At 46.8% G+C, this 16,664-nt stretch overlaps 1 long non-coding RNA gene across 1 annotated transcript in view; it reads left to right on the plus strand.

Annotated features, from left to right (window-relative positions):
• LOC114015894 (uncharacterized) overlaps window positions 1–16,664 on the plus strand; it is a 258,485-nt gene that overhangs the window by 11,552 nt on the left and 230,269 nt on the right. The gene's annotated exons all lie outside the window — the stretch shown is intronic.

Consider the following 16,664-nt stretch of genomic DNA (forward strand, 5'->3'; position numbering starts at 1 on the left):
TGAGGAAGGGAGGTTCATTACTTTCTCTTATTTGGCTTCTCCAACACTGCTTTGGATTTAGTGGATCCAAAGGGTGAACAGTGATGTCAGAACAAAGCTAATTAGAGAGGTAGTCTGAGCAGAAGGGCAAAATGTTACTGCTGGGTAAGGTCCCCAGAGAGATGGGGGCTGTTTGGGGCCAGGATGTCAGAGGAAGGGTTGGTGAACTGGTTTCTATGGCAGGCACCAGTGCTTGGAGCATATTCCCTGTGGCCAGGTTTAGGGGGGTCAGGAGAGTAGGTGCTGCTTTTTGTTTTCTTTTTGAGCATGTATACAACAGTAGTCTAGGAAATGATAGGACTGTGAAGGTCCTGAGAGGAGTAACCTCTACCTGTGCCTGCCCTGCTCCTTTGTCAAAGCACTTTGAGGAGCTGACCTTGGCTCTGCTCTGGTAAGCCCCTCATGCTCATGTGCCTGTATGTCCAAGTCTAGGACGCATCTAGATATGAGTGTGCCTGCTTATTTGAAAGCAAGGCCTGCAGCAGATCTTGCTCTGAACAGCTAGCAACCCCAGGCTGGCTGCTTGCCGTGTGACTTTGCTGCTTCTACCTCTCCTGGAGAAGTGATGCAGTTCATGTGACACCAGGGACACCCACAAACACGCACTGGCCTACATCTCCTGGGTGTTCGTCCAGGATTCCCTTCCAGCTTGTTGGCTGGATAAGCTAATTGTATTAGTTGTCTTCTCCCAGATTGAACCAAGATAGCACAACTAGCTAACCTTTCCATAAACTCCAGGTCCATCCCCTCTGTGCTGCTCTCCTCTATTTCCTTGCTTTTCAGCTTGAACTATCGTATTTGGTCTGTCTTCCTCTATCTGTTTCATATGAACGCCTTGCTGTAGTTCCTTTCCTCTGCCATTTGGCTTTTGTATATGTCAAAAATAGCTGTGAGTTCTGCCAGCAGGAGTCCCCTATAAGCAGCATGCATCCACAGCGGGGAGGTCTGTAGGCTGTGAGCAGCCAAGCACCCACGTGCTCCTGCTCAACAGGCACAGCTGGGCTAGAGCTATTGCTTGCTTGGGAGAAACGAAAACCCAGTATCAAGTTTTCCTGGCAAGTGACATCCCTTGGCTTTGCAGTTGGGTAACCCTGTGTTAAAGTTTGTGACCCAGCACCCCCAGCACCCTGTTGTCCTCATTTCAGCCTCTGCAGATGGTAAGGAAGGCTGCCTCAGGCAGTGCTGCGGAGCAAGTCCCAGCCCAAGGCACCTACGGTGGGTGCTGAGGAATCCCTGATGCGATGTGATGTGACAATCCAAGGAAAAGCAACGGCCAGGTAAAGCTACAGGGTATGCAGTTAGATTACAGCCTGTCTGGCAGGGGGCCAAAACAAGCTGCTATTAATTTCAGAGCAGACAATAGCCTTTATTTACTGTTTGGCAGATGGCAGTCATGTCTGCAACTGCAGGCAGCAGGAAGCATTTGAGAAGTGGTCAAAAAGCCAGTTCAGTGCCCTGCTGGGTCTAGAAGCTGTGCACATATACATCACAGGGATGTAGGTGTACAGGAATTAAGGTGGGTCTTGTGTGAATGGAGATATTTAAAACTTTAGTGACTTTACCAGAAGGAAAAGTGGAAATCAGGGAGGAAGGTTCACCATGAAGAGATACAACCCTTTGAAGGTGAGTCAGCCAGGAGACTGTATACTTGCTCCACTTTGCGAATGACATTAGCTCGTTAGAGTAGATCGAGTGGCTGTCCCGTATTTGAGAGCCATGTGCTTCCGATGCTGTTGTTATCTCAATAGAGCTACTGCATTCTCATAGCATAACGCCCCGCCTCTGGGAAACACCTATCTGCTGGGTGCAGCTTGCTCAGTTGGCTGCTAAAAAATCCAAAGCTCTGACAGACCTTCCACAAACAGGAGGATACGCAAGGGGGAGGTGTCAGCTCACCACCTACCAAGAGCCATTGCAAAAAGTCCTGTGGGGTTACTGAAAATGACACAAAATTTTCTCTTCTGTCATTACAAGGAAAGCTCAGCTTGTATTTTAAACCCCAGAATGGTTTCCAGAATATCTAGTTCTGCTCCATGGTCTTCTGCAGGCTTGGCCCATGCTCTGTACAGCCAACCCATCGAGGGGTCGGATTTAGGTGATAGGGCTGGTTCCGCGTGGTGCAGCTCCGGAGCGGTGCTCCCAGTGCCTCTCTGGAGCTCCGAGCCTTCCCAACTGTACCAGTTAGGCGGCTGCCTCGCCGTGGGATACAAATCTGACTCTGCTTCACCTGCAAAATGAGGATACGACCCTGACCATCTCCTTGTTGTGGATGGGAAGGTCCTTGAAGCATCATCTGTCTTGTAGTGTGTGTTTGTGAGCACTTGCACACCAGCACAGTCTGGATTGGACTGTGACCTGTTGTAACAGTTTTTGTTAACACCCCCCACCCAAATACCAAAGCAAATACTTTGCAACATTATTTTCAGGTTTTTGGCAGACATTTATTTTTTATTTTAGGCTGCTTTCTAGGGTGGTCATTTCCTGACGGGAAAGGTGAAGTGTAGTTAAAAACTTCAGTGAAAATTGTGGGTTGCTTTCTGGGCTGTTGGAAAAGAAGCAACATGATTTGATGATTTTAAAATCCTTTTTTAAATTCCTTGGACTAATTCCTTGGTCCTCCTACTTTAGTAGATCTAATAAATGGAAATAAAAGCTGGGACTGGTATAGCTGAAAGGTATTTTAAGAAGTAATGACTTTCTCCTGGGTTTTGATGTTTATTTTTGCATTTCTTCCTGTTCCCAAAGGCAAAGAGATTGCCTCCATCTTTTCCTCTAGTTAGACACTAACCTCTTTCCTTGGAAATACTGTTTAGCCACATTTTATCCCCAAGCAATGAAAGTCAGGATATTTTTAACCCATTTATAACATATCCTAAGACTGTCCTCCTAAATTTTAGGCCCAGAAAGATGAGATCTTTAAGGAAGAACGTTTCTTCATTAGCAGTTTCCTGGAGACTTTCCTGAGAAATAACGTGAGGCTGCTGGCATTCCCCAGGGAGCCACCTCTGTTCTCTGCTTAATCCTCGGAGGAGCCTCAGCCTGCTGATGCTCTCCCAGCACTGGCTGTGCTGCTCCTTGCCTGCTCCTGTGCCCCAGATGGACGTGGCCAGGTTTCAAAGCTCCGTCACCAGTGTGCTGGGACATTTGGAAAAAAGATCAGAAACCTGGCCTGAAGTTTCCGAGCGGGGTCTTAGATTTCATTTCCTATTTTCTGCCTGTAGACCAGGCGGAACTGGGACCAGACAGTTACACAGGCAGTGTGGGTCACTAGATGAGACATTTTTATTTTTTTTTTCCCCCTGTCTGTGTTTCCAAGGCCCTGTGTATGCAGCGATGGCTAAGCATATGCACAGCACTCTAATGCTTAAAACTTTATAAAACCAACACAGGCTGATGCACAGGGAGAATCGTTCTTCCTTTAGGGGTAGCCTACGCTGTCTTCCTCCTCCTCCTGAAATCCACATCCTTTCCACATCTTTCCACAGCTTTCCACATCCTCCTGAAATGAGAGTTTTTGCCCCTGAGACCTCTTAGCTTCTTGCAGTTTGAATTTGTGGTGGTTTTGTTTTTAAAGAAAAGTTAATTGACCATAATTGTGCCTGATGTCTCTGAGGAGGACCTTACATCCTAAGGTTTCAAATGAAAGCTCCTAGAAGTTTTCAATGAAACTTCAGATGGGTTTGATGGGGTTAGGGCAAGTAAAGTAACTGTGGATGATATACAGATTGTACCTCTTAGCTTCAGACTGTGTGGAAAGGGATGTACATCTTTCTAGTTTGACATATTGCATGCACATAGAGAAAACTGTTTGTAACCCACAGCTTGCTTCACACCAGATCTTTTCAGTATCTGATTTTGACTTCAAGCCCACGTACGTTGCAGAAGAGAACTATATTCTGCATCCCTAAATCACATGAACTGCTGGAAGTTGGCACAGATTTGTCCCCAAACAGAAACCAGAGAAAAGGCTCCAATCCAGAAAATCTGTTGCCAGATGGTCATTTTAAGCAGAAGGAAAAGAAGAAAATGTTAAATACTGCTCTGCTTTGAAGAGCAGTTTCATAAATGCAGCTTAATGGACAGTAATGTTATTGGTTGTTCTTTTCAAAGTAGTGTCAAGAGGTGGATGTATATCATTTATCAATGTGTCTGTTCCCTGGAATGGAAAAGACATGTTTAGAGCCCCGGACTCTTAAATTTTTCTATATTGCATCTCCTTGTATTCTTCTTCTCTGCATAAACCACATTACCATGTTGTACCACTCACTATTGACCAGCCCAGGGGTCCTGCTATTTATCTTGGGTTTTTTTTCAGGTACTTATTTCCCCCTGTATTTTTCCTGGCATCACAGTTAAGCAGACAGGTCTATAATTGCCTGGTTCCTCCCATCTCCTGCTTTTGAAGAGAGATGCTACCTTTGCCCTTTGCCCGTCTGCTGGTATCTCACCTGTCCCTCACAAGTTCACTAATGGCTGAGATAACTGGCTCCCCAAATATCCAAAGATGAAATTCCTCGGGGACAGCTGATTAGGAAATATCGTTCTTATCTACATACTTTCCAGCTTGTTCTGTCCCTGCTCAAAATTAAGCTTCCGCTCTGTCTCTGCTATTAATTGTGGCCGCTGTTGATGCTTTTGCTGCAAAGAGCCAAAAGAGGCGGTGAGCACTGAGGCATCACCCAGGGAAGTGTGTGCTCCTGGGGCAGCTGCAGATCATCTCTTTCCTTGCACTTCACAAGGCTCTGATCAGGGAGCGGTGAAATCACGTTTAGAGGAGCTAAATGAAAGGTCAGAAGTGTGCAAATATTGATGGATCAAACCTTAAAGGAACAATTAAGCTTTTTCTCCTCTGCACCTGGAGCTCAGGCTCTTTCCACCTGCAAGGTGGGGTATCTGCTGGGTGAAGCAGCTGCTGTGCTTTCCCAGCCTAGTTCTTTTTATAGATTTGTGTGGCACAAGGTTGCCTTCAAGTGAAAACAGAAAGGTACTGCAGGGAGGGGAGGATGAGGACTATGGATACCAGGAAAGACTGGTGCACATCTGAGAGCTGCACTCCCAGCTAGAGCTCTGCGGTTCAGAGCACAAGAGCGTCTGAGAATAAAAAAGACATGGGAACAACAACAACAAAAAACCCCAATAATTTGAGAAAATGTACATAACTTTGGTAATCCTGACCATAATCTGTGGCCCGTACAACCTACTGAGTTTAGAAACAGTTCATACTCCTTTCCCACTGCTGTGTACAAATCTGAGCCGTGGCTTTGTGGGAAAAGTTGGCGTTGCCAAAAGGAGGCGAAGCTTTGCCTTCAAGAGTCAACACACAATGTGGTGGCTGTTCTCAGCCCTCCTCTGGTTAAGATCTTGGGGGTTTTCTTTTATAGAAACAAGTTTTTATGTGCATTCACACTGACTGACACAAAGGGAAAATGCAGCCTGCGGTGTGCAGGAGGATGGGCTTTGCCCTGTTTCCCAGCTGCCACCACTCCCTTTAACTGGAAAATTAAAAAATCTGATGTCTTGGTGATAGGTTATTTGGGTCTATTTGGATTATTTTTCTCATTAAAAAATGCAACCAGCTTTAAAACTAATGGCACAAATGGTCTGAGTGTAACTTTCCTGAAAATAGCCTTCTTAAATTTCAATTTCTTTTACTAAAAAGGCTCTTGAAATAATCACTTAAGGCCTACTTAAAGTTAATATCAAGTTCCCACTGTTTCAAAGCCCATTGGCTATTTTTTGGTGGTTCTAAATATTCCTATTTTAAGTACTTGCACCTCTGTTGTCATTCTCAGAGTTTCCTGAGAAATCTAGCTACTGACAGGAGAAAGCTGAGTTCTTCTCCAGAAGTGAGGAGACATAACTGAGCGTGCTATCAAATAAACTGAAAACCTCAAGCAAACAACTCCATGTGCTCTGGGTCCTCTCCCCATTCTCATCACGCCTGATATTGCCTAAGCAGTGGGAGGCAAAAGGGTGTAAAGGGTCTTTTTGCTGTTGCTGCTATGGATTCGGTCTCCCTGATGCTCCCAAACTGCGTGGGAGGGAGTGTGGAAAATCTGGGACTGAGGGACAGCACTGTAGAGGTTGTGGGGACATAGAAGACTTTTTAGACTTCTGCTGCTGCCTTTGTGTGGACGAGTCACGCTTGTTTCCTTCCCATCAGGGATGTGGCTGTGCTGGTGCGGGGCAGACTGGTGGCTGCTGGAGGGCTGTGCTGGGAGCAATGCCCATGGGGAGGTTCAGGCAGAGAATTTAGCAGGCGTCTTGGTTTTAGCTGGGTGGGAAGCAGCCATCAGCAAGGAAGGTAGGCAGAAAAGGGTCTGTGAGGACAGAGCAGTTTAACAATAAAATACTGAATCCTTCAAACTATTCCAAAGTTCAGTCGAACCCCAGCGCTGATGCTGGGGTTCGCCTGGGATGCTGGAGGCCATAACTAACGGCCATCCATCCCTAATCAAAATCTTCCATCGATTCCCTGTTTTGCTCCTGCAAACAGCTGCAGTCCAGAGTGCTGTGTCCTTCAGGTCCACCTCTCCATGCTGTTGTCAGCGAAAGGTGCTTTCCTCCCTCTTGCTGCAAGATGGTGCTGCAGAATAGGGAAATGTGGCTCCGGGAGAGCGGCTGGCTCTGGGACCAGTGTGCAGTAGGCATTGCTGCTGGAGGTCAGGGCTTCCCTGCAGGGTCTGTGCTTGTGGCTGTGGGAGGTGTGGGAGCTGCTGGCAGCGTGGGGGGACTGGGTGGGGCAGGGCGAAGGGGGGCTGGCGAGCCCCTGTGGCGCTGGTGTGGGCTGTGGGCTGCATCTAACCTGCTCCCGTTCCTCCTGCCCAGGGCAAAGTAACCAGGTGGTGATCCCTCCATCTCCTGCCTGCGCCGCAGATACAGGGGTGTCAGGGCAAGGTGGGTGGAAATTCTTTACCTGCCTCTGCCATGGTGCTGTGCCTTTTTCTGTGCCACGCTCGGGAGAAGGGCAGCTTTGGCTTGAGCATGGTGGGTATGTGTTTATCAGAGTGATTCAGGTCACTGACATTATAGTGCTTTACATCAAGACGTTCAGGTCGTGAATCGCAGTCCTGCCCTGGACTGATGTCGGTTGCAGTTATTTCCTTGCAGAAATCCTGGTTCACACTTGTTGGGACTGTTTGCGGTCTGACTTTCTGGCTAATGTGCTCTGGTGAATCTAGTGGCAGCAGCTTCAGATACTCCTCAGTTCCCCATTTTGTGTTCTTGTGGGCCGGGATGAGCCGAACTTCCAGTTCTCCAGCCTGACAGCTTGTTTTTTCAGGGGCAAACCGACCTTTGTTGATGGCTTAAGCTGGTGTAACAAACTCCTCTCTGGAACTCCCGAAATGGAGGTGTGTGTCCCATGATGTCGGTTTTACTCCAGGAGTGGTAACCATCAGCAAGCCACAGCAAAATCCTTTGGGCATCTTAAACTGGTCTGCTGTGGTTGACCAGAGGATGTAGGTCAGAGCCCTAAATACAACCCTTGCACTACATTTGTTCTGGTTTTTGCTATACCTGTACACATTGACTCACACAGTTATAGAACTTATCCTATGTTTGTTCAGATTTCTTTTGTGATTTATCTTAAAATTTATCAGGATTGAAATGGGGATTCAGAAAAGAAATAATGAGAAAAATTATTATCTAAATGAAACTGTCTAATGTATTAAATACATATGAAAAACCAAGTAAGTATATAGAGGCCTGTTCTGTGTGTAAAGCTGATGTACTAAGGTATTCTCGAAGTAGGGAGTTAAAGGAGGTATTTTTCCTGGTCAGGGTCTGCAGGGTTTTACTACTAGCAGAATGCATCCTGAAATACTTTTTCATGGCTAGAAGAGGAAAGCAAACTTCCCTACTTTCCAGGTCATTAACACCTGAATGATAAAGTACCTCAACCAAACTGATTGAAGAAATCAGAACAAATGATTCCGATTGTTTTTTTGCATACTTGCGGTAAAAGTTATTTTCATCCAAAGGTTGTTGAGCTTTTTGACATGTGCTGCCTGTGGGCTGTGTCTTCCACCATTCCAACAGTTTGACTTTCCTTTAAAATGCTGTCATCACGTATGGTTTGTGCAGTTTTTCTCCATAGTGCAAAGGATTTAAATGGATTATGGTATAAGTTTGACTCTATTTCTCATGTAATTTAAAGTATGTGTGGGTGAAATGAAAAAATAAAATCTAGTAAGAATAAATTTATGTTTTATCTACATTGAGGGCACCCACTGGTTGTCTATTTATAACCCAGGAGGCTGCTTTTAGGCTGACCCTGGTTTTGCCGATGGCATTGCCTTTGGCTGGGTATGATGTCTTATTTTCTGTTCTCATCTTCATGACATTTATTCCTAAAGCACACGTCCCTAAGAGTAGCTGTGAGGGGTTTGGACCTTTTTCCTCAGAGCTCACATGACTCTGCTTCCAAATACCGGCTGGAGGTGTTTCCCCAGCACAGAGCGTCAAATCCTTGTGTGGGGAGGCTGCCTGGCCTGGGGCATCAGGCGCTACTCTTAGAATAAGCCTGTAGTCAATTTTGCAAACATAGGTGTCCTACTTGGCCTCCAACTGCTGCTCCAGAAGGCTGCTGGTCTCCAGAAGGTCCTGGGTCATACCTGCCAGCCCCAGGTGGATGTCTTGGATAGCCTAGCACATATCAGCTGGCTCCTGACACCTATATTTTGGCAACAAGCCCCTTCCATCTTGCACTAGACGTTGCTGTTGTTCTGCTGCACGCTCTTGAGCAAGTCGCTTCTCACTGTTCCTTTCATCCTTTGCTGTGGCTGTTTTGAGCGTCATCTCCTTGGTTCATGGAGTCTCCTACCATGTATTTACCTGGATCTGAGGAGGAATAACAAGCGTAATAATCATGCGGCCCAGGCCCAGCTGCCAACCACAGCAGGTCTGACAGGTCCAGCTGGCCGTGCACGTGCGCAGCAGCTCCCGGTGTGCGCAGGGAGCTCAGGGACCGCACAGGGCAGCTTGCCCAGAACTCGTGCCCATCTGAAGCTGGGGCTGTCCAAAATCTGGAAACTGAGTAGGACACTGCAACAGCCAGGCAGGGAGGACCAGAAATTTAGTGGATGGGTACAGGACTAGCAGGGGATGTGGTGGTAGTGGACACAAAGTTATCAGTTTCCCTTCCCTTCCTGCTGGACAAGCACATCCCTTTGCTGTCGGGGCACAGTTTTCAGGGGTCAGAGCAGCCTCCCTTCTGTGCTGTGCTGTGTGCACAGGCTAAGCCTCGTTAGTAGTACTCTTCTCTTTTTTATTTCATTTTTTTAAACTTCTTGAGTCTTCTACAGGCAGCAAGCAGCCAGCAGAGTCAGCGAAGAGGTAATCTCTCTGGAGTAATTTCTTTACTCTCTGTGCCTTCCACCTCTGTGCCTGGTCTCTCCTTGCAGAAGACGTACCTCCTCAGGGAAGGGATGAGTTGAGTTTGCCTCTTTCCATCCACACACAGTGAGCAGTTTCTGCTGTCAGATCCATTCCCTTGAAACTCCTGTAAGAGGAAATCATGGAGCAGCTAAGGGGTGCCTTTTGCCTTCACTTCTTTCCATATCTTCTCTGTTCCTTCCCTTTCTTATTTGACTATTCTTGCACTTTCCCTTCTGTTTGTTATTTCTCTCTCTGCTCCTTTTGTCTTCATTTTTTCTCTCTCCTTTCTCCGCCTTTCCCTTCCTTTCTCTGTCTCTTGCTGCTGGATATTATGAGCAGTGACAGCAGCTGCTGGGAGCTGGAATCCAGGGAGATAACAGCATTGCCATGAGAATCAGTCTGCTCGGCTACAATTAGCCCTGCTGATATCTTTCACCTGGACAGAGCTGCCTTATCATTGCTACTTCTTGGAAAATGAAGGGTCACAGATACTGATCGCAGATAGTATGACTCTGGCATTTCCCTCTGGTTTTCATGTTGCTGGAATCCCTTTTTGGCTCCCTTCTGCGTACGATTAGTTTTGCATCTCTCTTGTTCAGCTGTGCTGCTGTCAGATGGAAAGCAGGCACCGAAGCTTTCCAGTGGTTGTACGGCTGAAAGAGACCCCGGGTAAATTCACCTGGGGTGAGCAACGGCACACATCCATGAATCCTGGATGCTTCTGAAGTTCAAAGCCAGAAATAAAATAATGCATCAGTGCCCCAGGGCCTCTTTATGGTAAATAGTTGCCCTGTCTTGGGAAACTGTTGAGAAGGGTGCAAGGCAGAGCCAGCTGGGCTTGTTAATGTTGGGCTGATCCACCCACCCTCCTCCTGGCTGATTGCGCAGTTCCTGACTAGCCATGTGAAGATGTTGGCAAGTGCTCCCACAGCATGTTTTTCCACCATGGATGGGCTTTAGCAACTGTTTCTTGTGTCTGGACACAGCGGCGTTATCCTTCCTGGCCTTTGTTTTGGTGGCAATTCCACCTATCTGATAAAAAGAGACCAAAGCAGTTAAAGGCAACTAATCCAGTCCCTGCTTTGCATCCCCCCCTTTCTTTTGATATCTTTCTTTCTATTTGCCTTATAGATACAGCTCTGCAACAGGAATGAAACTTAATTCCTTACCTCCTTACCTTTCCGGAGCTTGAAAGCATCTGAACTGCAGCACAAGCTTAGCAGCAGTGCCACACGTAGCAGAGACGGCCTTCTTACTTGTGTATCTTCTTTCTCTTTTGCTTTTCAATACCTCAGAGACACAGTTGCTGTTGTTAGAGATCTGTTGGGTTGCAGTCAGATATTACCTATAGAGATACTGAAGTTAAGCTAATGGCACTTGGTCATACTTGGAAGAGAAAACCTAGACTTGCAGGGGATTGGTGCCTCACTGACCACTTATTCACTAAAGCCAGCCGTCAGGACAGGTGCAGGGATGACTGTTCATGTATTTTATCTCTCCTCTCTTTCCCTCTTTGGGTTTGCTAAAGATTTGCTCCATTTTCAGACAGTATTGAATGGGAATCAGCACAATCTACAGATAAGAACTGATGTTTCTATGTCTTTATTTTTCCTTCCCCACCTTTTCCTCTGGCCTGATTGGACTCTATGTCCTTTTTTTGCCATTTTTGTATGAAGGACCGAGGGTATCACAGCCGGAGTCGGGGCCTGTGGTACTATTACTGCCAGTAGCAGCATTTCAGCTAATTGCATGCTCTGTTACTGTAACCTGTGAGCTGATGCCATGGGTATCACAGACCCTGCTGTCTCTGGGCACTGCCAGATTGCTCGGTAACGTATATTGAGATGCACCACATCAACGTGCTTCTATTTTGCTCAGCAGGAGCGCACAGTTCGGAGCCAGATTTATGCTTTAGCAAGGTTTTCGGTTGGTTGTGAGGTTGCAATCAGAATTATTTTTAATTTCTCCAACACCAGATACCATAATGGGGGGCACCAGCCCTGGTGTAATGCGGCCAGGGAGCTGCCAGTCCCATAGGAGGATCCTGGATGAGAGTGGCCCCACTGTATTTCTGCCAGAGGAGTGAGCTGTGTTTGGGGGTGTGTGTGTGTGTCATCGAACATATTACAGCCGGGGTTGCATAAGCGTCGCTACGGGTGTACCATGGGTGTACCAGGGTGCAGCTACACCTGCGGCTCTGCGGTCGCAGCCAGGGGACAACACTGGATCTCACAGCAGCTGCGGCAGCGTGGGGCTTTGCTGGTTACAGCCCTAAGGACAGAACCAGAACGTGCTCGCTGCCACAAACGTGCCTCAGGCAGTCTGCGTACAGGGGGGAGGACTAGGGGGAGTCTGCTGAATTAGTCTGGTGTGTGCCTTTCATGCCTTCCAACAATGCCGTGCTGCACGCCGTCATTGCTGCTTGCAGGCTGCTGGGCACATGCTGCGCCTGCTGCAGGTGAGCCACCTCTCAGGACAGGGCCCCCCTTCCTGCTGATGTTGCTCCAAAGCAATCCTGCAGTAGTAGTACCTGGTTTATGATGCTTGGTAGGTTTTACGGCCTCTAAAGCTTTTTAAATTCAGTCATTTTCTCATCCTTGAGGGAATTGCAATGATCGGAATACACACACATTTTTCTTTCAAAGATAAGGATAGGTGTTACTTTGGGGACTGGGATTTCTTTTTCCTGTGAAGCTTAAGCTTCCCGTGGCAGCCTCTGCCCTCTCTGTCCTGCCTGTGCCTCATGCTGGTAGAGAACACGATCCTCCCGTCAGCTGCCCGCCATACACTTGAACCCTTCGTCCTGACAGAAGAAAACATAGGTAATTGCCAGAGGAATGTGAATCCAATAAGTTGCAACATTTGTATGTTTATCTGACCCGCAATGTTTACAAATTTGGCTGGCAGTCTCATGAGAGAGGGTTTGACCAACTTATTGGTCAATTGGACCTTTTAATGCTGCTCTGGTTTCTGGTCAGTCTGGCAATACTGTAAGAACAGCTTGTTCCAAGCAAGCTCCTAAAGGAGTTTATGTGCTCAAATGGCACCATCACATCTTCTCAGTACTGTCTCCTGGTCCTTTTCACTCCACCCTTTCAAGGTTTTGACTTCTATGCTGTTGCTCAGAATAATTGCTGTGTTTTCTCAAATAAATGGTATCATCCTGCTACCATTTTCATCGGGAGGGTATAGCTGGTTCTCTCTCCTTTCCCATGCTGTATTACAGCTATGCCACAGGACCAACAGAAGGAAAGAGAGAGGCCATTAGGTGTAGGATGGCCAAAATTTGAGCAGTATGGTATATAATGTCATATAGCCTACTAAATTTAATTTCAGGTTTTTAAAAGCTGCATTCAGGTCTTATCTTTGTCGTACAATTCTGGATGCTGTTGAAAGATGCTATGGATTGCCTGCTCTTCTACAGTTTGCAAATGGTCTGTGCTTAGGGAGTGCTGCAAAAAAACCCCGTGCCTCAGATCCAGGCATTTCTGCATGTGGGATGTTTGAGAACAGATTATTTTCAGCCTCATCTATTTTCTGATTTTGTTAAGACTATTCCTGATTAGCTTATATAGTCAGGAAAGCTTCAGTGATTCCCAGCTCCAGCAAGAGCTTAATCTTAATGTCTTACTATTATCAATAAGATGTTTTAGCAGAGGCTTTGGTGAACCCAGGATTGGGCTTTTAATTATTATCCGCGACTCATTCCCTGGTCCTGGATTGTCAGCTGTGGCCAGCTTTCACTAGTCCATGTCAGGCAGATAGCCACAAAACACATCTCTCCCAGGAATCTGCAGAGTCAGCCGGCTGCTGCCGTGGGTTGCCCGGACCCTTGGGAGCCCTTTCTTGCTGCAGAGCAGTTCCAGCTTCCCTGGCACCCCCTGTCCCTCCAAAGGCATCCTGGCTGCTGTATCTCCCTTGGCCTGTCCAGGCCAAAATGCTTTTAACAGGCTTCTGCAGACTCATCATCAGCTAGTGTTAGGCGTTGGACAAGCGAGTGTAGGTGGTAGATCCGAGAGAAAAACATGTAATTCCTACGATTACTGTTCAGAAGCATCTTGTGCAGTGAGTTAACGCTCAGTGCCCAGGTAGACACTATTCTGTTTTCTGCATGTGGAGGCAAAGGACAACGTTTCCTTCTACCAGTGGCGATGAAACTCTTTCACCGGGACTCTCTCCTGCGATGTATGTATCGGTAGCCCCAAGGTTGGGACTTGCTGACAGTCAGGAGCTACTGCAATTGAAAATAATGATGATAATAATAATAACAATATTATTATTATTATTAGTATTATTATTTCAGGAAGGCTTCAAGCATGTGCACTGCACCCTTCTTCAAACTGATTTCATAGTGGCTTGATTTCATATCAGTTTAACAAAATGCTGAATGTGCATAGTTCCTTTTAATTTTATCTTAAAATAGGACATCTAAATAAGGCGCTCTGTAGGCCTTTCCCAGTCTCTCCTGGCTGTCAGCTTTCACTGAGCTTCCCCACACCTCCCACTGCATTTTTCTCCAGGGTAGGAAGAGACTCTGCAATGCAAGTGGGATTATTCATGGGTGACAAATGTAGCCCCGTGTGATTGTGGGATAGAGAAAAGCAGATACAAACTGCAGAAAATCTGAGAAATGGAAGCGGGGTTTATAGAGGGGATTACGCGCCATAATGTCTTAGATAGCAGGGGGCTGATCCTATGCCATGTTAAAATGCAGCCTGGTTTTAGCCTTTCCATAAGCTGCTCTTTCCAACGACACCATGAAACTGGCACTGTCTGTACCACAGAGGCATGTTCTTGCACTGTGTTAGCTGACCCAGGCTTGTTCCAACGCTGCTGAGGTTCTCCTTGCAGAACCACATCTCAGAGCTGATCTCTGTGGTGTCACCAGAGCCACCGAGATGCACGGCAGCACAGCCAGCATGCTCCCTACGGTGACACTGCCCCTAGGGCACTACTTCACAGCAGTGGAGGAACACCCTTAAAAAAAGCTATACCCCCCACCTACATGGAGAACCTCACAGCAGACTCTCCAAAGATGACTTCTTATTTTAAAAGAATTTTTAAATAAACTCCAAGCCACATTTTAATAAGGGAGGATGGTATTTGCAGAAAAGGTCAAGGCTATAACAGTCGGCACCCTTGGAGATAGGAATTCTCAGCCCCTGCAGCTTCCCATAATTTGTCATGTCTTTAAACCCTCAAGTCCCCATTTTACATTCTCGATCAAGAAAGACATGAGGTTTTGATTTCAAAATGAAATGCTCCACCGGCTGGGAAGTTATTCCCTAAAGAAAATGTACAGAAACAAAAATTGTTAGGATTTCACTAATGATATGGTTATGCTGAGCCCCAGCCCTGTGCCAGGGCCTGTTAGTGCTGGGACCGCAGGGACAGACCTGGAAGGGACCTTGCGAGGCATCAAGTGGAGCTCCTGCCTCGGGGGTGGTCCAGCTGCACCCCCTTGCATCCCCCCAACACAATTTTGCTTGGTCACAGGGCAGGTGCCGGTGATGGGGCCGGGTGATGCAGGCTGCTTGGTGTTGCTTGAGGCTGGAGCTCTGCTGTGGCTGGGGAGGCATGCAGCACTTTCTGACTTCAGCAGGCGTGAGAGAAGCCTTTCCTGCGAGAGCCTGCGAGGAGAGCATGGAAACACGAACAGAACTAGCAGCGAAAACTGAGTGGGATTTGTGTTTCTGGTGAGATGTCAGGAAATAGCTTTAAAAACGCTGCTGAGAGGCTTCCCAGCAAGCTTTAACTATTGCCTCACCTGGGACAATCACTGTGATGAGTTCATCAGGCGTGACGCAGCAGAGAGCTGCTCCGGAGCTGCAGCAGCAGCTCTCCTGGCATCTCCCGGCGTGGGCTCAGGGAGCAGAGTGAAGGGCAGTAGCTGGGAACCGGCAAAGACAAACGCAGAAGCACTGGCAGGAGGTTTGACTCAGCTCACTATGTGGGCTGACATATGTAAATTGCCGTATACATTTGTAAATGTTTTGGTATGCCTGAGCAAGCCAATATCTGGAATTAATTTTGTTCTTTTGGGAGCCTAGACAGGGAGCCCGTAGGAGAATAAATCCAAATGGACCACATGTATGAATCTCGGTGGGATTTGTTCGGTTGGATGAGACCTGTGTATGGACGTGGATTTGCAGTTTGAATTGCCTTGGTTTGGTTTTCCTTACTCACTTGTAAAGTGATTCAGACCAAATTGAACTAAGATCACTCCAGTCTTGAAGCATACTTGTATGCTGGTATTAAATGTGTTTTAAGTTATACACTTCTCGGTTGTGCAATGCAGAATCCCTGCTCTGCAGTCTGTTTTAGGGCTTCTTTTTCTCTCCGTGCTTCTGTACTTTTTAATGTCATTGCTCTGTTATTTGCTGTGCTATTTTGTGAGACGTGATGCCCTAAGGGAAGGCAAGGGTCACTTCTCCATCGCTGATGTCTAGCCACGTTTTGGAGCTGAATGTAGTCTCACCACTTTATGCACCAGGAGATGAAAAACAACTTTTCTACTTGAATTTGTCAGGAGGATGGTAAAGGGTGGATGCAGTTACCTTAGCTGCATCACAGCCACAGTGTGTGGACCAGCTTCTGCAAAAAAAATGCAACGGGATCTTTAATGCTAGCGAGCGGTCCAACAGCAGTACAAGCTATTCCTTGGCTGTAGTCTGACTGCAGGCGGGTCTGAGATCACATCCCACCAAACTCTGTCACATCTCTGCTGGCAAGAGGCACTTTCCCGTTGGTGTCTGATGACAGTCCATGGCAGGATTATGAAGAGCTGTTGCACTTAAAGGCAAAGAAATGCTACAGGTCCTAGATTGCTGCAAATCACATTTAGGTTTGTGAAGCCCATCTCATGCAAAGGCTTCAACTGGATTAGTTATTTTTAAACCCCACAGAAGGAGTGTTAAAAATGTGCTTTTTCATGCAAGCAGCCTTAAAAAAAAATCTGTGCTTTATGTTCTGAGGTGCTTTCTCATAATTTCCCCATCCCCTTGCTGCCTACACCCCGATGCTGTACGAAAATGACTTCAGAGACAACACAAAAGTGCTGTTTCTGCAGCTTGCTTTTTGTAAATCTTAGGATTTTGCTTTTCTCCTTTGCTGAAACTCCAGTAAGCATTTAAGATTTTGATATCTGGTCTTTGGGATGGTGATGGGATGATGGGAGAGAGGATTACAGCTACCGTATGTGCCTGTTACATCCCCGTACAGAGCCACTGCCTGGTACTTATTGATAA

This window comes from Falco cherrug, chromosome 8, assembly GCF_023634085.1.
Source record: "Falco cherrug isolate bFalChe1 chromosome 8, bFalChe1.pri, whole genome shotgun sequence".
In the NCBI taxonomy this organism is placed as follows: domain Eukaryota; kingdom Metazoa; phylum Chordata; class Aves; order Falconiformes; family Falconidae; genus Falco; species Falco cherrug.